The sequence below is a fragment of the Camelus dromedarius genome, chromosome 2, assembly GCF_036321535.1.
Source record: "Camelus dromedarius isolate mCamDro1 chromosome 2, mCamDro1.pat, whole genome shotgun sequence".
NCBI lineage: Eukaryota > Metazoa > Chordata > Mammalia > Artiodactyla > Camelidae > Camelus > Camelus dromedarius.
In genome coordinates this window covers 115963038-115981839 of record NC_087437.1, presented here as the reverse complement: position 1 = coordinate 115981839, position 18802 = coordinate 115963038, and the positions used below count along the sequence as shown (strand labels likewise).

At 44.0% G+C, this 18802-nt stretch overlaps 1 protein-coding gene across 1 annotated transcript in view; it reads left to right on the top strand.

Moving 5' to 3' along the window:
* Positions 1 to 429: 429 nt before the first annotated feature.
* The window catches only part of KCNJ6 (potassium inwardly rectifying channel subfamily J member 6), a 256348-nt gene continuing 237975 nt past the window's right edge, over positions 430 to 18802 (top strand). The window contains exon 1 of the mRNA XM_010997616.3: positions 430 to 1126. The gene's annotated coding sequence lies outside the window, so the exon portion shown is untranslated. The remainder of the gene's footprint in view (positions 1127 to 18802) is intronic.

Genomic DNA, 18802 nt, shown 5'->3' with positions numbered 1-18802 from the left:
CCCACCCAGCCCGCTCGCTGCGCCCCCTCCCGGCCACGTGGACAGTGGGCGCTCAGGCTTCCGCGCCCCAGGCTGACTCTCCCTTTCAACCCAGAGGGAGACAGTGACAAGAGCCTCTTTCTCCTTCTGTCACAAAACATTAAAGAAGGAATCCCTCCAAACAGCAGTCGAAAACTGATCCCTGAGTTTCAGCTTTCCTGCATTCCAGGCATTTCCAGGAGAATAACTTACTTAGCGACCTGGGGAAAGGTGGGAACCCGAGGCTAAACCCAAAATCTACCCCCGGCACCGAGCGCCCCACATTTCGTTTCGTATTGGAGGGGTGGGGCTTGACTTGGCTGTTTCCGCGCCGACTCGAGTTGGGGGCAGGGGCTGTCGGTTCGGAGGATTGCCCCCTACCTCCCCACCTACCAACTTGGTCCACGCGGCGCGACAATGACGGAGATAATGGGACGCGGGTGGGCGTCTCCAGGACTCCCGCTCCATCCCTCCGGGTCCCCGCCCACTGCTCCTCCGGAAGGTACTGTGTGGCCGCTTCTCTCCAGCGCGCGGCGCTGCGCTCGCTTTTATCCCCGGAGCCGCGTCGGTTCGTGCGCTGACAGCCGGGCTCAGCCAGTCGGCTGGAACTGAGTAGCATTCTTTGAATCTGCGGCTTTCATGACGTCTCCCTGCGTGGTCCATCACTTTTCTCCCAGCCGGGGATTTTTTTTTCCGCCACTCTTGGCTTTTCCCCCTTCCCTCCACCCGGTCTCCCTCCTCCGCCCCTGCCCCAGAACACACCCCTCCGCCCCTCGGTTGGCCCCCGCGCCCAGCCCTCCTCTCCGCTCTCGGCCAGAGGGACCCCCTTTGAAGACGGCCGCACCTGGCCGGAGAGGCTGGGCTGGCGGAGGGGTGGGGATGCGAGGGAATCTGGAAGCGAGACCCAGAGCTTGATGCACAGCGAGGAGAATGGAGTCTCCTAATAGCCTCCCGGGGCCGATGTGAAATTTGACCATCTGATTCCAGTTTTTCTTTCCTTTGCTTTTTTTTTTTTCCTTCGCCATCCATCGTGTAGTGAATTACTAAATCTTGCTCCATTCCAAGAGAAGAGATCATGATCGAATGAAGCCACCCAGTCCGCGGCAAGGTAAGAGGTGCTCGGAGTTGCTCGAAGGCGAGAAGCTGGCATCAATCTGGGCAAGAGGTTCTGTGCCCTCAGGTCCCCACCTCCCCCTCCCCAGGCTCCGCCGCCGCTGCATGCATCTCCACTCTGATGAGAAACTGGATGCCCAAGTCAAGGGAAAGGCGAGGGAGAAGCCGGTTACATAACAGAAGGGAAATCTGTTTCATACGGTTTTCATTAGCAACTGAAAACTCACAAGGGGAGGTGGCGGGGAGAGGAGGGGTCTGCACGCTCTGGGCTCAAAGAAACCCAGTCAGTTATTACAGACAGCGTTTCAGCATCCGTTGGCAAAGATGAAATGCACGGATTAACTGACAGGGGCGGCTTGCAGTGTAGTCATTTACAGTTGGGAAAAGCCCGTTGTCTTTGTGGAAAGCTGTATCCTTGTTCTTCTTTGCATAGAGGAGAAAGAGAGAGACAGACAGACAGATAGACAGAGAGAGGAACATGAGAAGGAAGAACAGAAAAAGTGAGGGGTGGGGAAAAACAAGCCGAGAATGGGAAACAATAACTCCTAACTGTTCCTTGTCAATATAACAAGAGATGTGATATGACTATCAACAGTGGATAGGAAGCTCTCCCTAGAGTGAACTGAATTATTTTTTAATTGGAAAAGAAAAATAAAACAAACAAACAAACAAAATTTTCTGATAAAATGAAGTGTTTACTGCATTTAGGGGGTTGGATCAATCTGCTGGCTTGCTTCCCCCTGGTTATATTTTCATTTGCATCAAAACATTAAGCTTGGATCAGTTTTTAACAGACATAACAGCAGTATTCCCAAAACCCAATAAAATCTTGGGTCAATCCACAGGTATATCTCTTGTACCAGGTTCAATATGGAGACACTTTTAGGGAGGAAACACATCTTGATAGAAACAGCCACAGTAATGGGGTGAGATTCGTGGAGAAAAAAAAAAAATACCAGAATTTTCCAAAGAATCCCGCCTCCACTCCCAAAAAAAGGAAGGGGAGGGGGAGAGAAAACTCCAGTGTTTGGGAGTTGGAGATTTATTATATGTTTAGAATGTCTCCTGCCTGGCTTTATCCAAAGTCTGGTGGCCCCAAGCAACCCCCACAGAACAGGGTGCAATGCCACATTCCCGCTAGCACCGTTCCCTGCCTATCTTTCTTCTGCTGAAAAACGGAGGAAGGGGATGCTCAGGAGCTGCCTCGAAAGAAGAAGGGGTTTGCTATAGTCAGGGCTGAGCTAACTAAGCTTCGCCAATTTTGCCTGGAGAAAGAGAGAAAGAGCTCAAGTATCCATGGCGACCCAGGTGGGAGGGGAGAAGGCAGCTCCAGTTAACAAATAAACGTTGGACAAAACTTTCCCAGCTACAAGCAAAGAAATAAGGCAGCCGCGTACCCTGCGGAGGGTCTTAGGGCATAGACTTCGCCCAGCTTCCTGCTTGCGGCCAGCAAGAGGGCGCCTAGAACTGACCATTCCCCATCAAACCTCCCAAAGTTGACCAGGGGCCGCTGAGATGGTTGGGCAGCGGGTCCCTGATTCAGCACCAAGGCCAGAGCACCGGCACCCGGGTTCCCACCTCCTCCCGGTCGGCTGCCACAGTGAGCACTGTGAGTTCCCTGGGTCCCGGGAAGCCAGTCACTTTCTATAAAGGAACGATTCCCTTGCCCGTGAGGAATCTGGTTGTAAGATTATCCACGGAACTGCGTGGGATAGGGAAGCTTGCAAATCATCCATTTCACGCATGGCCGTGCATCAGAATTGCTATTCAAAATCAAGAACATTGAAACAGCAAAACGATCCGAGCTGAACTGAGAATGGGGAAAATCCCGTTCTCAGGGGAGAAAAGGGACACACACACACAAACACACACACACACACACACACACACACACACACACAAACACACAAACACACACGCACACGCACACACACACACCATGGATCAGTCCCTGATGTGAGTTGTCTACTTTCAACTGAGTCCCTTTGGCTTCAAAAGCGTTCATTCGTTCCTCACCCTCTGGCTCTCCTCTCTAACTTTTTGTCAGGAGTAGATGGCAGAAGGCGCTGTGGGAGCACCGTGGTCAGCGATATACCAGCCAACCAGCTCCCGTCTAGGTGTCCTGAGACCCGGGAGGGTGGAGAAACATTTCACTCTTAGTGCAGACCTGACAGACTTCTCAGCAGAGCTGGTGAGCTCCAGGAAAGGGAAAGGGCATGTTAGTGAGATGAAACCCAGGGACAAACTTCGAGTCAGCATGTGAGCACAGTGACTACATTTCCAAGCTGGCAGGCACAGGAAGCAGAGGAGGAGTCACTTTTCTTAATAGAAACAAGGAAGAAACTGTGCAAGAGGGGATACTTTTTTATCACTCCAGTTCCATTTCAACATTCTTACAGGGAAAACAGGTAAGTCCCTCTCACCATTCTGCCTTCACCTTGGACAAGGATGGTCTCAGCCCTGCTCCCCTCATCTTTGATACCGGGTCTTCACACACCCCCTCCTGGGGGCCGATACTGATGAGGAAAAATAGTAGAGGAAGGTGGCAGTCACACTTTGAATAGAAAGCTTTTAAACTGGGCATCCAGGTGTTACAAGGCACAATTTGAACTGCAGAACCCAGTCAAGGTTTGGCAACTGGATGGAAAGGCTGCCATTCTCTTTTTAGGACGCCTTTCTGCCCTTGTGGTCTTGAGCTAGTTCTGGTTTGCTGTTTATGAAGGTAAACAAGATGTATCCTGGTTTTCCTTGCTGGGCATGTAGAGATGATGCATGTAGAGCAGTAAGGACTTGGATAAAGCAGTATGTTTATACTTTCCTGTCTTTTTTTTTTTTTTTTCCATGATCGCTAGTGAAGGCAGAAGCAATCTATTCTAAATCTGGGCAAAGGGTGAGATATTACACTATGTTTTACATTTCAGTTCCTGATGGATATTGACAAGTTTATCTATAGTCTAATTTATAAAATAGTTGCTACCCAAAGTAGACAGAAGTGATGAATGGAGTATTATTAGGACTTAAACAAAGCAGCAATACTCCATCTGATGCTATCAGCAGAAGGGAAGTAGACATTACTTACGAAGATAAAGCCAGACAAGAATACTGATCATTAGATAAACAAAGTAATGTATTTGTGAGTTCTAAAGTTCAATTTTTCTCATGAATTAAAAAAAAGATGGGAATATAAGTAATCTAGGTATAAGAAACTACTCAGTCAGTAATCTTTGGTTCTGGTGGATTCCATGTTCCTGTATTCAGCGCTAATTTACCAAACTATGACTTGCTTTCTTCCTGGGTGGCTAATTGCCGAGCAAACGGTCATTATGTCCTGATAGCAGTCAATAGCATACTCTAAAATAATTGGTTTACCCATTTCAAGTAGGATTTGTTAAGGAGAGCAACTTAATTTTATTCCTGTGCACTTGGAGCCATTTTGTAATTTTTAAAACAATCATTTTCATACCCCACTTTGGTATGTCCTAACCATCAGTAAACAGTATATTCACTTGTATTACAAACCGGGTCTTTATTTAATACATAGGACTGGCATATGCTGTTTCCTTTGAGTGTATAAAAATGCTTTAATTTACTCTCATATTCCTCCCTACCTTCTCACAAATTACCCTTACTTTACAGGATAAAAAGAAAATAAAACATGAGAAAAGGTATTTTAAGCAATAGGGAAAACATCATTGGAGATTAAAAATAGGTAAATACAGCCTTGTAGAAGTTTAATGCCATTCGCTGATCTTCACAGGTAGAAAGTGTTACTTTCCTCAAGGGTTGGATGTTGCTAATGTGAATTTTCATGAAGACAAGATAAACCCTCTTTATCAAAATAAGCAGGCGGACAAGATAAAGCTCTTCTCTTTTTCATTAAATCTTCCTTAATCAAATGATATGTAAGTAATATGTAGATTAATAAGGGAAATGGACCAGGGAGAGCCAGAATAAGGCACAGAAAAAGAGCCAGGGAAAAAGGCAGTTATTTATTTTTATCAGATTTAAAGTGATAATACTTTTCAAAGCAAGGTTTGTTTTTGTTTTTGTTTTAGTTCATTGTATCAGAACTTTGAGGTTGGTGGAATTGAAATGTTTAAATTCAACAAATTTGGATTTGGCTTACTGAGATGGCATTTATTGTTTCTTTCTTTTATTTTCAATAATTTTCATTTAAGTACCAAAAGAGAATTGGTTCACTCCGGATATTTAAAAAATTGTTAAATTTACTAATACCAATAGAAGAGAAATTGGTAGTTAAGTTGAAAAATTATCAAGACACTTCTGTTGAATTAACAGGGTTTTTTTTCCCCCTTTCACTATACTTAAAGTTTTTAGGGAGGTAGAAAAATAAAATAAAGTCATTTGGGATAAAAATACACTTTAAAATGTATTTAAAATAATGAGTCCTAGGAATAATTAGGGTCCCATAGAAATAAGAGGTCATGGTAATTGTAGTCAGTGCTGAATGGTATTCTGACTCTCTTCTGACAAAGTACTGCAATACACACATACTTGACAACATTTTACTAGCACAAATTAATGAAGTTATTTCCTTCAAATAAAGGACAGTGTCATCTTAAAAAGAATATTCTGTATTCCCTCAACTATAGTCTTGATCTAACCATACCTGCTAATCAACTACAGATACTCATTTATTTCTTTATTACTGAACTGAATAGTTATTTAAACAAAGCCTCAGAGGCTGATTCTGCTCAATGCACAATGTCCAAATGGCCATTCAAATCTCTATTTTTCCCGATGCATTAAGGCTATTAATCAACTTTCCTACTTACAATGTGTGAAGATAACCCCAAGTTTTAATGAAATGGCTACTTAATTCCTGTTTTTACAGATGAGTTCATGTCAGATTAATCCCAGTGACCCCTTCAGTCTCGCACTTCACGGTTCCTCTTTATGGCTGTACTTAGGACCAGGGAGCATGCAGTACTGGTGTTCTCTTTTAGTGAGTAGATTTTGACAAATATTCACCACCAGTCATCTTCCCAGTCACAGAAATGCGGTTTCCAGTGTGAAAATTTTACAAAATGAGCCAGCAACTGCATCTATAGGATCCATATTTTTGCCAACAATGTTGTGTTGGGGAGAGAGACTAAATCTGAACATTTTATATACATTGTGAGAGACAAACCTATAAATTAAGTTTTGATCCTGGTGCTGAGGCAGTTTTCCCTTTAAATTTACAGGCATCACCCGTCTCCTACCCAAAATGTTTTTACCCTGAAAAAACAGACTTTTTTAAATGAAGCTTTAAATTTCATTGTATTATCTAATAGGAATGTGTGCAAGTGTGACAGTGTGCCTGGAAAGTGTCATTTCGTGAGTAATAGCACTAGTTCTGGTGTATAATTAATGGCATTTGCATCAAGTTCTAGGTGTATCTGTCAGCTTTGACTACGTTTGGTGCAGTAACAGCAATTCCAATCTCTCAATGGCTTACAAAACACAGATTTACTTCTCCACGAAGCTACATGCTTTTGCTGGTCAGCTGTGGCTCTGCCCCTCAGTGTCTTCTTCTGGGATCCAGGATGAGACCAATCTGATCTGGGACATTCCATTCCAGTGTCAGAGGGAAAGGAGAATGCCAATTAAGAGCCAATTAAGCAATGGCTCTTAAAAGTCTTGCTCAGATATGAAACAAGTTATCCACTCATGTTCCACTGGCCAAAAACCAAGTCCCGGGTCACACCAATGCCAATGGCCAATGAAATGGAGATGTACATTTCTCCCACAACGAGGCACTGCAAGTCATATAGCAATAGGTGGAGACGTATAATCAATTTTCTTACAGAGAAGGAAGTGAATAACTGGGGACAATAATATAATCCACGACACTAACTGGGTGACCTCGATCAGCTTCAAGCTTTTGGTTTGCCTGTCTATAAGGTGAAAATAATAATGATGTCCACTCCAAAGATGTTGCGAGGATTAGTGTGATAATGTAAGGTTCTTAGCACAATATCCAGCACAAAGTAGACACTTTATAAATAGCAGGTGCCGTTATTCATTTGTTACAATGTGTCGTTGTTTGGTCCTCAGTGAAGCTAAGTGGATTCTATTGATTAGATAGCTGCTACAACAGAAAATCCCTAAGTCTCAGCAGTTTAGCAAAATGGAAGATGGTTTTCTCATCCTTGTAAATCCAGTTGGCTGATGCCATACCAGGGATCAGATTGATGGATATTTTATTGTCTTTAACACTTGGCTTCCAAGATCTCCTGAGTGTTGATTTGCAATTGGCAGATAGGGAAAGAGGGAGAATAGGTGATTATGCAGGAGATTTTCAATGATAGGAGCCTGGACGTAATTATATTAATCTTGCCCATATTCTATGGCAACACTTAATTGCAAAGGTAGCTGGAAGTTGTAGTTTAGCTCTATGCCCCGGAGGAAGGCAAACTGGTAGGGTAAACACACTTGAGTCTTTGGCATATATATCCAATGTTATACATGCACATTTGACTACTTTAATATAAATATCTTGTGTCAAAGAAATACTGTTAGTGTGAATCAGGAATAGAGTGGGTTAGAACCAATGATTTGTCCCAGTGGTAAAAAGATCCTTATTTGAAATAATGTTTTGTTGAGCCATCAAGTCATTCTTCATTGGTGTATTTTTTTTTTTAGTAAATTAGATGAGATCTTTTGACTTTTGGAGTAGGTGTATTTGATGCTTACAAAAGAGACGCAAATCTGTATTGTTTGACTTCTGGGAGCTGAACCATTAGAGTAGACACAAATAAAATCCAACTTCACAACCCATGCTCAGGAGAAAGTTTCCAATCCTGACAATTACACCCACACTGTGTCTAAGAATGCTGAAGAATTAGATTCTGTCTTCCAAGACCTAGCACTCGCCGTTGACTAGCAATTTGCATTTTGTTTTGAATCACATACACATCTATAGGTTAAACACATGCTTTAAGTTTAAGTTGAAATAATCCAACAAGAGCAGTGTTCTTCTGAAAATAGACCATATAATTTGTAAGTAGTTTTTGAGAACTCCTGCCTGCCTCAAAGGAGAGCAGGTACCCTTGGAAACTTAAATCTATACCTTTTCACTAGAAGGGAGAGATCAGCTTTAATGCCAAATACACAACTTAGAAAAGAGAAATGTCAGGAGGAGATACATGAGAATGCTATGAAAGAAAGGGCCAGGAGAAACATGGTGGTCTTCCATATTGCTTCCAGCTATGTCATTCCCACTCCTCCAACTTAGGTGCGAAAGCCATGGTTCATTCATGCAGGGCCCAAGGTGGCCAAGCTGAAACAATGAACACCTACCACTAATATATGTTCATCCTCCCATGGGGCAATTATATTGTATCAGAGAACTCTTGAACACTTGAAATCTCTTATCATTCCAAAGTGCAGAATATCCCATAGTGGAACTTCTGTTCAATGAAGAGAGCGTTTTTGAGGAGAGGGTTTATTTCACTGCCCAATCCTATCATTTCAACCTAGAAAGGATATACACCAACTCAGTCACATGCAGAAGGGAGCAATCCACATGGTAGGTAAGTCTAAATCACATAACATAAGAAGTAGATGAAGGAATTGGGACTGTTTCCCCTAGAGAATTCTTGACAGGAGGGTAAGATAGTTGTTTTCAGGTGTCTTGATATTTGAAGATGAAGGAGCGATTATAATTGTTCTGCTGGCCTCTAAGGGATAAAACTAGGACCTAGTGGTGGAAGTTACAAAGTGCCATATTTCCCTTCAATATAAGAAAGAATGTTCTGTAGTCAGAGCTGGGCAGGGGTAATGTGATCTGTCCTCTCCATTTGCACATTCCCCACCACTGGAAGGCACAGAGAAGCTGAGAGAGCTAAGATTTAGGGCTGGAGTACAGGTGTTTTAAAGTCTCTGCCAACCCGGAGCTTCCAATCCCCATAAAGACAGTGATGACCTACAGTTTCAGTCAACAGAGGTCCAGAGAGTAGACAGTGATGGTCACTCTGTGAAGCCATCATTTTCTTGGAGAACCACCACTTCTCTGTAAGAGTCAAATTTCACCAAATGACATCTCTCGGTCCATACCCGTGTGGCCCATAAGAGCAGGCCTGGAGCACAACGACCACATGACCAGGCTGCAGGCCCACAGGATTTACCACTCATGGGGAAGATTTACCCTTCTCCTTTATGTTGTCAATCACTCTCTATTTTCAGTATAGCTAAGGAATGGAATACCTCAGTGGGGGCTTCTCACAGCACCCCACAACTTCTTCTTTGTAAAAAGCCCCAATTTCCTTTCAGAGTTGAAACCCCATGACACATCAGCCAGAATACACTTCAGATTTGCAGACATTTCTTTTGTGCAAAATAGGATGTGAATAAGACGGAGTTCCTACTCTTAAGGAATCCAGTTTCAATACTAGCAAGGAAGGAATGGACCTCTTCCTTTTCAGCTGTGTCCTGAAAACTCACCAGCGAATAACCTGAATATATATTCACCCTCCTGGGGTGGTGACCAGACCCATCACAGTGAGGCATGTAAAGAGAGAGGTCACAAAGAGAGAAGCAAATAAAGGACCTATTATAGATGTGCTGTCATAAAAGAATTCCTTCATTGAGAAGGAGACTGAATGAGGTGGCCCTCTTTCTCATTAGCAGCTGAGGAGTGTTGAGCCCCAAGCCAGCACGTCTCATGTCTCCCTTCTGTCCACAGATGGATCTCTGTGGTCAGAAAGAAGCATTAAAGCTGACAGAAAGCTTAGGTCGGTGGTTCCCAACATGTGTCCCAAAACCAGTAGCAACAGTGTCACCAAGGCAACTGATCACAAATGCTAATTCTCAAGCCCACCTCAGATCCACTGCATCAGAAACTCTGGGGATGGAGCAAACCATCTGCTCATCTCCTCCAGGAATCTGAGCAGCCACTAAGTTTGAGAACCACTGGCTTTTTCTCAAATGCTGCCCTTCTTGTAGGCATCTTCCAATAGTGAAGCCTTCCAAATGTGTGCTCGCTTGAGAGCTATGCAAAGCCACAACTGGAGATGGAATGCCTGCCCTTATCTTCCACTGCATAAGCAGATCTAACCTGGACTCAATGCCCGAGGGAAAAAGACAAAAACAAAAGGCTCTTGTTCCAACAGGCAAAATATGCACAATCACACTAAGTGGAGAAGGTTATGGGCAAGCAAAGGCTTCTCTATTGCTCTCTTCATATAAATAAACTTCTTAGTCTTTTGGAATTTGAGTTCATCCGTCCAGAAGTTTTCTAGTTCTTATTTTGAATTAATAGTCTCATCTATTATCCTTTAAATAAAAGATGTCATCAGGGAATAAGAATGGTGTACTCTGGAGAAAAGTCACATTTCAAAAACTGAATAGTGGGCTTATCATGGCAAACCTTCATGCAGTCAGGTGAAGAATAATTGTAGTTATATAACATTCGTTTTTGTTTAAAACCTCTCTTGACCATCTGCATATTTCCAGAAATTGACCTTTAATAGCTGCCTTTGAATCACCATGGCTTCTTGAACCAGTCAGTCAACAAACCTTTAACAAGTATCTACTATGTAAAGAAGACAAAGGAGGAAAAAGGAAGAAGTGTCCTAATTTTAGCCCTCGGAGGCATTGGGACTTCGAAAATAAGAATATTAGTGAAACAATAATTTACAAGACAAAGAAGCAAAGTGTTAAGAGAGTGCTGGGCTTTGACTATGGAAGGGGAACATCAAAAAAGGCTGATGTGGGTAGGAAACATCCAAGGTTATGGTGGAAGTTAAAGGAATCTTGGCAGAAGTAGAGTTTTGATTGGGAAACAGGGACAGGAGAGCATTTCAAATGAGAAATCAGTCTGCACGCAGGGAACACTGGGAATGAGGGTTGATCAGGAAGGGGTATGATCTACCACCTCATAGAGAAAAGAGGGACCATGGATGGCCATGGAACTTGAGTCTTAGATCTCAAGTGATGGCTTTGTTAGGGGGCAAAAGGGAGGATACACAAATTTTATTCTGCCATCTTAATCTAGCAGCCTTGGGCAAGGCAGACTTGAGAGAAAATACTGGGATCAGGAGACACCTGGATGCTGGTGGGAAGGGAGGAGGACCAAAGCATGCCCAGAGTCGTAAACCAGCAACAGTAAAATGATCCCGTTTTAGTGCTTTCCCTGGTGCTGAAATTAGAAGCTCACTCACGAGTGGAGAGACCAGGCTGATGATGGATTCAGCCCAAAGAAAGCCCTAACATTGAGCGCTCCATAAGCAAGAGGGATTGCACGTGGCCGCGGTCCAGGTGTGGAATGTTGAGATCGCTCCAGTGAATAAGTAACACACAACTGGGAAGGAGGCTGAGCCTGAGTGAGGGCTGCAGCGGCGAGTTAGAGCTCAGGTTAAACAGAGCTGCCACTTGTTGGGCCTTGTCACCTTCACATGCAGTCACTTGGCTGCAGCATGCCAGAATGTGTCTTTGGGAATTTGTCCTTCCTGAGGCACTGTCAGGACAAGTATGCCGAGGGTTACAAATGGGAGATTTGTCAGTCCTGCAGGTGATAGGACCATGTTATTTTGTGATATGAAGAACTCCTTTCTCGTTTGCAAAAACACTGTTGCTTGATTTTCACTTCATAGTTGTTCCCAGTCATGCATGTTGAACTCTTGTCGTTTTCTCTGCTCGTGGAGTAAAACTCGCTGAAGCCCTAATGGAAGTCACCTTGGATTTAGTCTTGCTTGGAACAGCATGAATGGAGGCCCCGGGAAACATGAAGTCTTAGGTGAATCCTTTCAGTGCCTGTCACTAAGCCAGAGTTCCCACTGCTACCACCAAAGAGTAAGCATACGATGGGTTTGTATGGAACCACCTTCATCGGGAAATAACCTCAATGGCATGGCTCCCCCAGTGTGAGGTGTGGTTCAGATCTACAACTGCAAAATGAGTAAAGATCATTTTTATAAGACTTCAAAATAATTTTTAAAAATAATGAGCTAAAATTCTTTTCTTTCAGTGAATTTTGTTTTTCAGAGAAATAGTTCATTTGGTCTACAATATTGAAATAAGAGTCTCGATTCTCTATTCTCATTGTGTATATAAGTGGAGTTTATTTTAAATTAGCAATGCTGATTCTTTTATGAGACTTGGCTATCAGGGGAAAACAAAAAGGTTATGCTGGGCACGGGGTAATAAGGGCTATCACGCGGCATCCTCAGATCAGCAAGTGTATCTCCTCTGAAAATTCCTGATTATAAATAATCACCTAATCTCCAAAACAACACCAAAGTCACCCACAATGGCTCACCCATACACAGGGTTTGTAACATCCAGATTTTAGAGCAACTGATAGAGAAGATGACATTGTGGTGACACACAAAACTAGTCTGGGATAGGATAATTTCATGAAAATCTGCCAATCATTTTCAAATGAACCTCCAATTTTGTCACTGACTGAATAAGATGTTCTTAAAATAAGCAATTGTTCAACTACGCCAGCCTTTCTTTTGGTTGTCCCCGATCAGTCCAAAGTAGATTGTCCTTTTACTGCAAAAGTATCAGGAGGCTGTTAGCACTGAGGTTGGACCCTGGTGGTCCTTGTGAGAAACTGTAATCCTCATTTGATTCATTCAAGCTCTTGCAATATGCAAGTATTGTTCTAGTCCGTTCCTTTACTCATGTGAGGAATATGGACTCAAGGTACTTCATTCCTTGTTCAATTTCCAGGGGAGCGGTTGGTATGGCTAGAATAAGGCATCCCCGGAAATGTGAGGTCAGCAGTCAGGGCTCCCGTAAGTGACAGGCCCTACCTCCCCATCTGGGCGTCTTCCCGCACCCAGGTCCGCAAAGGGGAATTGACTGAGTCACGTGCACCTTGCACTCTAACCCCAAAACAGACCAAATCACTCCGTGCCCCTACAGCACCCCCAGGACTTCGTACATGCCCAAATGAGTACATGAGGAAAGACAAGGGAAACCCCATGCATCTGGCAAAGACAGGGGAAAAGGTGGACTAGGACCTGGGAGCTCTGAGCACAAGAGAAGGACTCTCGGGCGGTGGGCAGGGAATGGACAGCGGTGTCTAACAAGGAGAGAAAGTGGGCCTCAGGTATATGCAAGAGAGCCTTGCTGAAAGCAGAGGGCTGATGCCATAAAATCTCTTTAAAAGAAGGGAGGGTAATTTGTTTGCTGTCATCTCAGGAAATCAAAACAATAAACCAGGCAGCTTCTTGAGTTAAATATCCAGATCACTAAATTCGAGAAGTCAATTAAAGTATCTTTGAAAATACCACCCCAATTCAAAGTCACGCCCTCGGGCTTGCGCCGTCTCCTCTCACCATAGGCATTTTCCTGGGGACAATTCCGTGGGCCTTCCTGTGCAGCCACTTCATGGACTGAAGTGTGTCGCATGGTGTCGCTGTGCCCTCCACCTCCTGACAACCAAGGCTAGGCTTTGACATCACTGCACCCTCTCTGCCGCTCTCCTTAAGAGTTTCATGAAAGAGCCATTAAATATGTGGTGTTTGAATGATATTTTGATGATGCCTCAAGTTTTCCGCTTCCAGCAGAAATCTTAGAAATCTATTAAAACTCTTTAAAAATAGCTCTCTTTGGAAGATGAATACAGATTATATTACTCCCTGCAGTAAAATTGTAGCCATCTCCAGAAGTTCAGTAAAAACCACCTGAGCAAGAAATCAAAGACCCAAATGTTGTAGATGGAGGCCAGAGGGGAGACAAGAGAGAAAGAACTTTTTCTTCTCTTGGTAACTTGTATTAGTGAAAACATCTCTTGTGGATGTCACTCCAGCACAGCATGTGAATGACGAGGGAAAGGTATGAATGTGGGTTTCAGATGGGACGACGCCGAGCAACATTCTCACTTCTCTGAGCCCCATAAAAACTGAAGCTCAGTCATTTCCAGCTCATTGGTTTCTGACACGCCTGTGCTGGTCTGAGCCCTCACGCTGTTAGCCGTAACCACGTTTCCTTTCAAGAAGCCTGAGAGGTTGGCGTGGACGTTGAGTCATGTGGTGCCGCAGAACGAGCCTTGACAGGTGCTGAGCTGTCAGATGAGTTACTGAACTTCTTTCTCTACCAGGTTTCCCAGCTCTCGAGTAGGGCTCATTCGGGGAAATAAACCAACAGATTAGGGAGCTATTTTTCCTATCCCCTGTTTCTAAGAGGATCTGGAAAATTATAATGAGCAATTTCATGATTTTACACTTTTTCTCAAGTGCCAAGTGAATCTGTCCAGGGGGCAGGTGCTACTTACAGCCTCATCATAGGCTTTTGAAGGAGAAACAAGTTCACGGTGGGGAATAATGCCCCAGATACACTGGGGGCCCCCACATCAACGAAGACTGAACTGTGCCCAGTGTGGCAGACTCACGACATGGGGAAGTGAGCTCATGGGTTGGAAAGGTTTTTAACAACTGAATCTGAAATCCAGGGAATCCTAGGCTGATATTCTTCTGGGTGGAATGGCTAATCCAAGTAACTCACTTAAACCAGACCACCCCATTCCTGAGGCCCGTGAAGTTTCCCAGCAAAGTCAATACTGCACCTAGTGAGTACAAATGAGTTTCCAAATGTATACAAGGTTATGGATGGACGGAGAGAGCTGGCCACGTTTATGCCTGTGTGAGCATAGAACCCTCATGACAGCTTTTTATGTGTGGTTTCCGTGCAAGTGATACTTCTGGGACCCATCCTGGTGACACTTCTACCAATGGAAATGTGGAGAAGTTGGGTGTAGCCAGACTTCTGGAAACCAATCTTCTCTTTCTCTGAGACAACACTGACCTTTAAAGTAACTGGCCAGTTTCGCCAGTCAGAGCTAATGTCTCTCTTAATTTTTAGAATTTTCCTGGTTGGTCCCACATATTTATTCCTCAGGTTGAACATTGAAATCATTTCTTCAGGTTGAAAAAACAATCCCCCCCATGACCGCACCACAGCTATCTGTTCATGTTTCATTCCATCCATAAAAAATAAACAAATAAATAAAATAAAAATAAAGTAACTGGCCAATTTTAACTCTCTGTTTTACCATTTCTACAAAGCAAGAATGTCAACAGCTAAATCAGGAAGAGTAAACACATTTTGAGATTAACAAACCCTGTGCTCAGACAGCTTGACTAAAACCAATAAAATGCAACTTGTTTCACCCGGGCATTTCTCACTTACTCATTGTACAGGTAAGCTAATTCAATGTAGAAAAATGTAAAGATTTGAATAAGCTAAAAAAAAAAAGTCAGGAAGGCAGCAGGCAGGAAGGAAGGGAGGAGGGAGAGAGGAAAGAGGGAAGGAAATAGCACGTATCGTAAATAAATGAGTTTATGGTTTTAACTAAAACCGATCACCGCGCACACTATTCTGTTGCTAACTTTTCTTACCTGGTAATACTCCATCAGCTTCTTTCCGCGTCAGTAAGTGGGGGTGGGCGGTAGACATCTGCAGCCCCACTCCTAGCTGGGGCTCACACTCGGCACTTTAATCGCCTTGCTCGTGGCCCCTGGCTAAGCCTTGAACGGGAGAGGTACTCACCTGAGAACCAGGGGAGCTGATGACGTAAAGCTCAGTCTGAGGGCAGGATAAGATGGGTAAGACTTTCTAATTCAAGCAGTGAGGCAGAAAAAGGAGGCAAATTTCTTCTTCTTCCACCTTTTTTTTTATTCAGGCTGGCAGTGGATTGGATGGTGAGGGTGTGGGGGGAATCTACCTTACTGAGTCCACTGATTCAGAGGTTAATCTCATCCCAAAACAACCTCCCAGAAACACCCAGAAATAGCAGTAACAGTTAATCCGGGCACCTCATGGCACAGTCAAGTTGACACCTAAAATAAACCATTGCATGGCATATCAGACACTGCCCCGAACATAGTAGGTACCCAATATTGTTGAGTAAATATGGAGTATCATTGCGATGGCCGCACTGTAAGCAATTCTGAAACGTATTTACTGTGAATTTGTTTCACCCTCATTTTGGACATTAGCGTTATTTTCGTTTTTTGTTGTCAGCACCGCTAGTATAAGCATCCTTGCACACACCGTATCAGCTTGCTCCTTTAGCATAAAGTGCTGTGAACGTAATTGCCGAGTAAAATGGTCAGCACTTTCTTAAAGCGCCTGCAACATTTCACCAAATTACCCTCCGGAAAGGCTGCCCATGTTTACACTCCACCAGGGCCCCAGGCTACGGATCCACTGACCACACAAGCAGCCTGAATTGATGCAAAACCATTCAAAGAATAGGACCAGGTCTTTCTTACCTGCCGGAACCTGTGCCCATTTGAGCCACTCAGCCACCTGACCCAGCCAGTGACAAAGAAGGAGTTGATACCAGACATTGGGCAAAAATCTTTCCTCTGGTGAAATTCAGATGATACAAGTTTGAGAGATAATGTCCCAGTCGTTAAGCCAGTTGATCCTCACAAGAACCCCCTGTGGAATGGCGCACACACTGTTGGCCACTGGAATGATGATGGCAGATCCATCATTTCTTTAAATTTGTTTTGTTTTTTACGTTTCTAACCATTGGTCCATTATTCCACAGTGAGGCAGTGTGGCACAGTGTTTGAATGTAGGCTGCAGAAGGCAGGGTTTGAATTCTGTACTTCAACCAATTCCTGGGTCACCTTGGTCAACTTACTTAATTTCCCTGTGCCTTAGTTTTCTCATCTACAGAATGAGAACAGCTAATATTCCCTCTCTGACAGCGTTGTGGTGAGTATTAAATAATGTTTGGGAAGTGCCCAGAGAGTACCCAGTAAACTATAAACCTTCTCAGTATCTGTCACTCATAATTATTATGCTACACATTATCATCAGCTTGAGGTTTTTCAACACATGCTTCATCAATTTTTTTTCTCTTTACCTTCCATGTAACCCAAGTTCACACAGGTGGGTCGTACGAGGTCACCAGGATTTGTAATTAGCGTCCGGAGTCCGGGCATCCTGCCTGGAACTTCCCCACTCTGCCCTTTCAACATGCAGGATCCCTTCCTCAGTCACACTCACGCTGGACGGCCGTGTCCAAGACGGGTCCTTTAGAAGAGATTTTAAGCAATTTGGCAGAACTGGGCTAGTCTATTAGCTTCTTGAAATGCTTTTATAATTTTAAACTTGAGGGATGGGGAGGGAGGGGAGTTGGGAAAAAAGAGAGAGTGAGACAGAAGAATCCAGCTTAGGGCAGTTTCTTAACAATAGCTTCTATAGTCTACTTGGCCATATTTCAGGGCCAAAACCAGCTTTCCCTCTGAGTTCACAAACTATTATTATTCCACGTGATGCCATGATTTCTGCGGAGATTATGCACAAAAGATAAAAATCCCTTGCTTTTGCCACCATCATTCCACCTCAACCCAGGAGCAAGTCAGCATAATATTTCTCAGGAGACAGAGTTGTCTCTTCCTTTATTAGCTGATTTCCCTCCTAAAACATAAGAAACATAGACTCATTAGAGGACTGAAGGTTTTTGCTCCTTAACAGAAAGAAAAAAAAAGCTGTCTTCTTTTTTTTTAGCTATGTGAGAGTTTTTGCTGGTTAATTTTAAAACATTGAGAAATATTTTCTTTTCAAAACAAATAGGAAAAGAAATTTCTTTCCCTGGTTATATCTTTCATTAAAACAAAATACAATTTCATAGATATCTTAACAATTCAGTTCTTCCAACGTCTCTGATATTTAGTGCTTTGGCTTTACCCATATTTTACAGAGGGAAATCTTTTATTCCCCAACGATGCATGAAGTTTGTTGATTCCAATCTGTAACTCCATCCACCATCTATAAGCTTTCTAGAGCAAAAAACAAAACAAAACCAAAAAAACTAGTAGCACATAATTGACATTTTGAAAATTTAAAAGAAATGAAATCCACTAGGAACAACTCTTGAAAGGCACTTTGCAGCGGCCAACCTGGAGTGGAATTTTCCGTGACTAGGAAAGACTCGAGAGCCAATCAGATGACCATTCTAATGAAAAACAGCAGAACACAGACACCAGGCTCGTATCAGAGCCGGAGACACTCAGATACAGGATGCTGCCGACAACCTTGTCCGCCGCAGCTATACAGATTCGACAGGTCTGCGGTGCCCACCCTGCCCCGCCCCACGTGGGTGCGTCTTCAGAGCCTCCCAGGTGATTTTACAGGGCAGCCAGGGTGGCGAACCCGAGGGAGCACGTGCACACAGCCCAGTGTTAAAGGTTCAGTGTGTGACAGTAACAGAAGTCTTCCCTTGTGCTGCCTCCTGAGCTCCAGTTCAGGAGGTGGTTTGCCATCTGTAATCTCATTTGATCGTCACTCCCTCAGCAAACATGCATTGGGTCCTCCGGGGTCCTAGGTGCTGCGGTAACTCTCAGGAACCAGATGAGACGGGCTCTTTCTACAGAGGGGTGGTGCTGTCTTGCTGCTGGGGGTGGGACTGCCGTCCCCAAGACTGTGCCGTTGTGCAGTTGTGAAGTCTGCACAGGCCTCTTAACATCTCGGAGCACTGAGAGCAGAGCTGCACCCTAATGAACTTGGGCGATCCGAGGTGGCCGTGGGGAAGGACAGGGCTTGGTGGGATCAGGGAGCCAGGGGAGCAGATGTGAGGAGGGGGTCAGGAGGCAGATCGCAGGGACCTGGTGCACCACAGTCAGGACCTTAGATTTCATCCCAGAGGCAACTGGGAGCCAAAGCAAGATTTTAGACCAGACGGCAGAAGGGACACTTT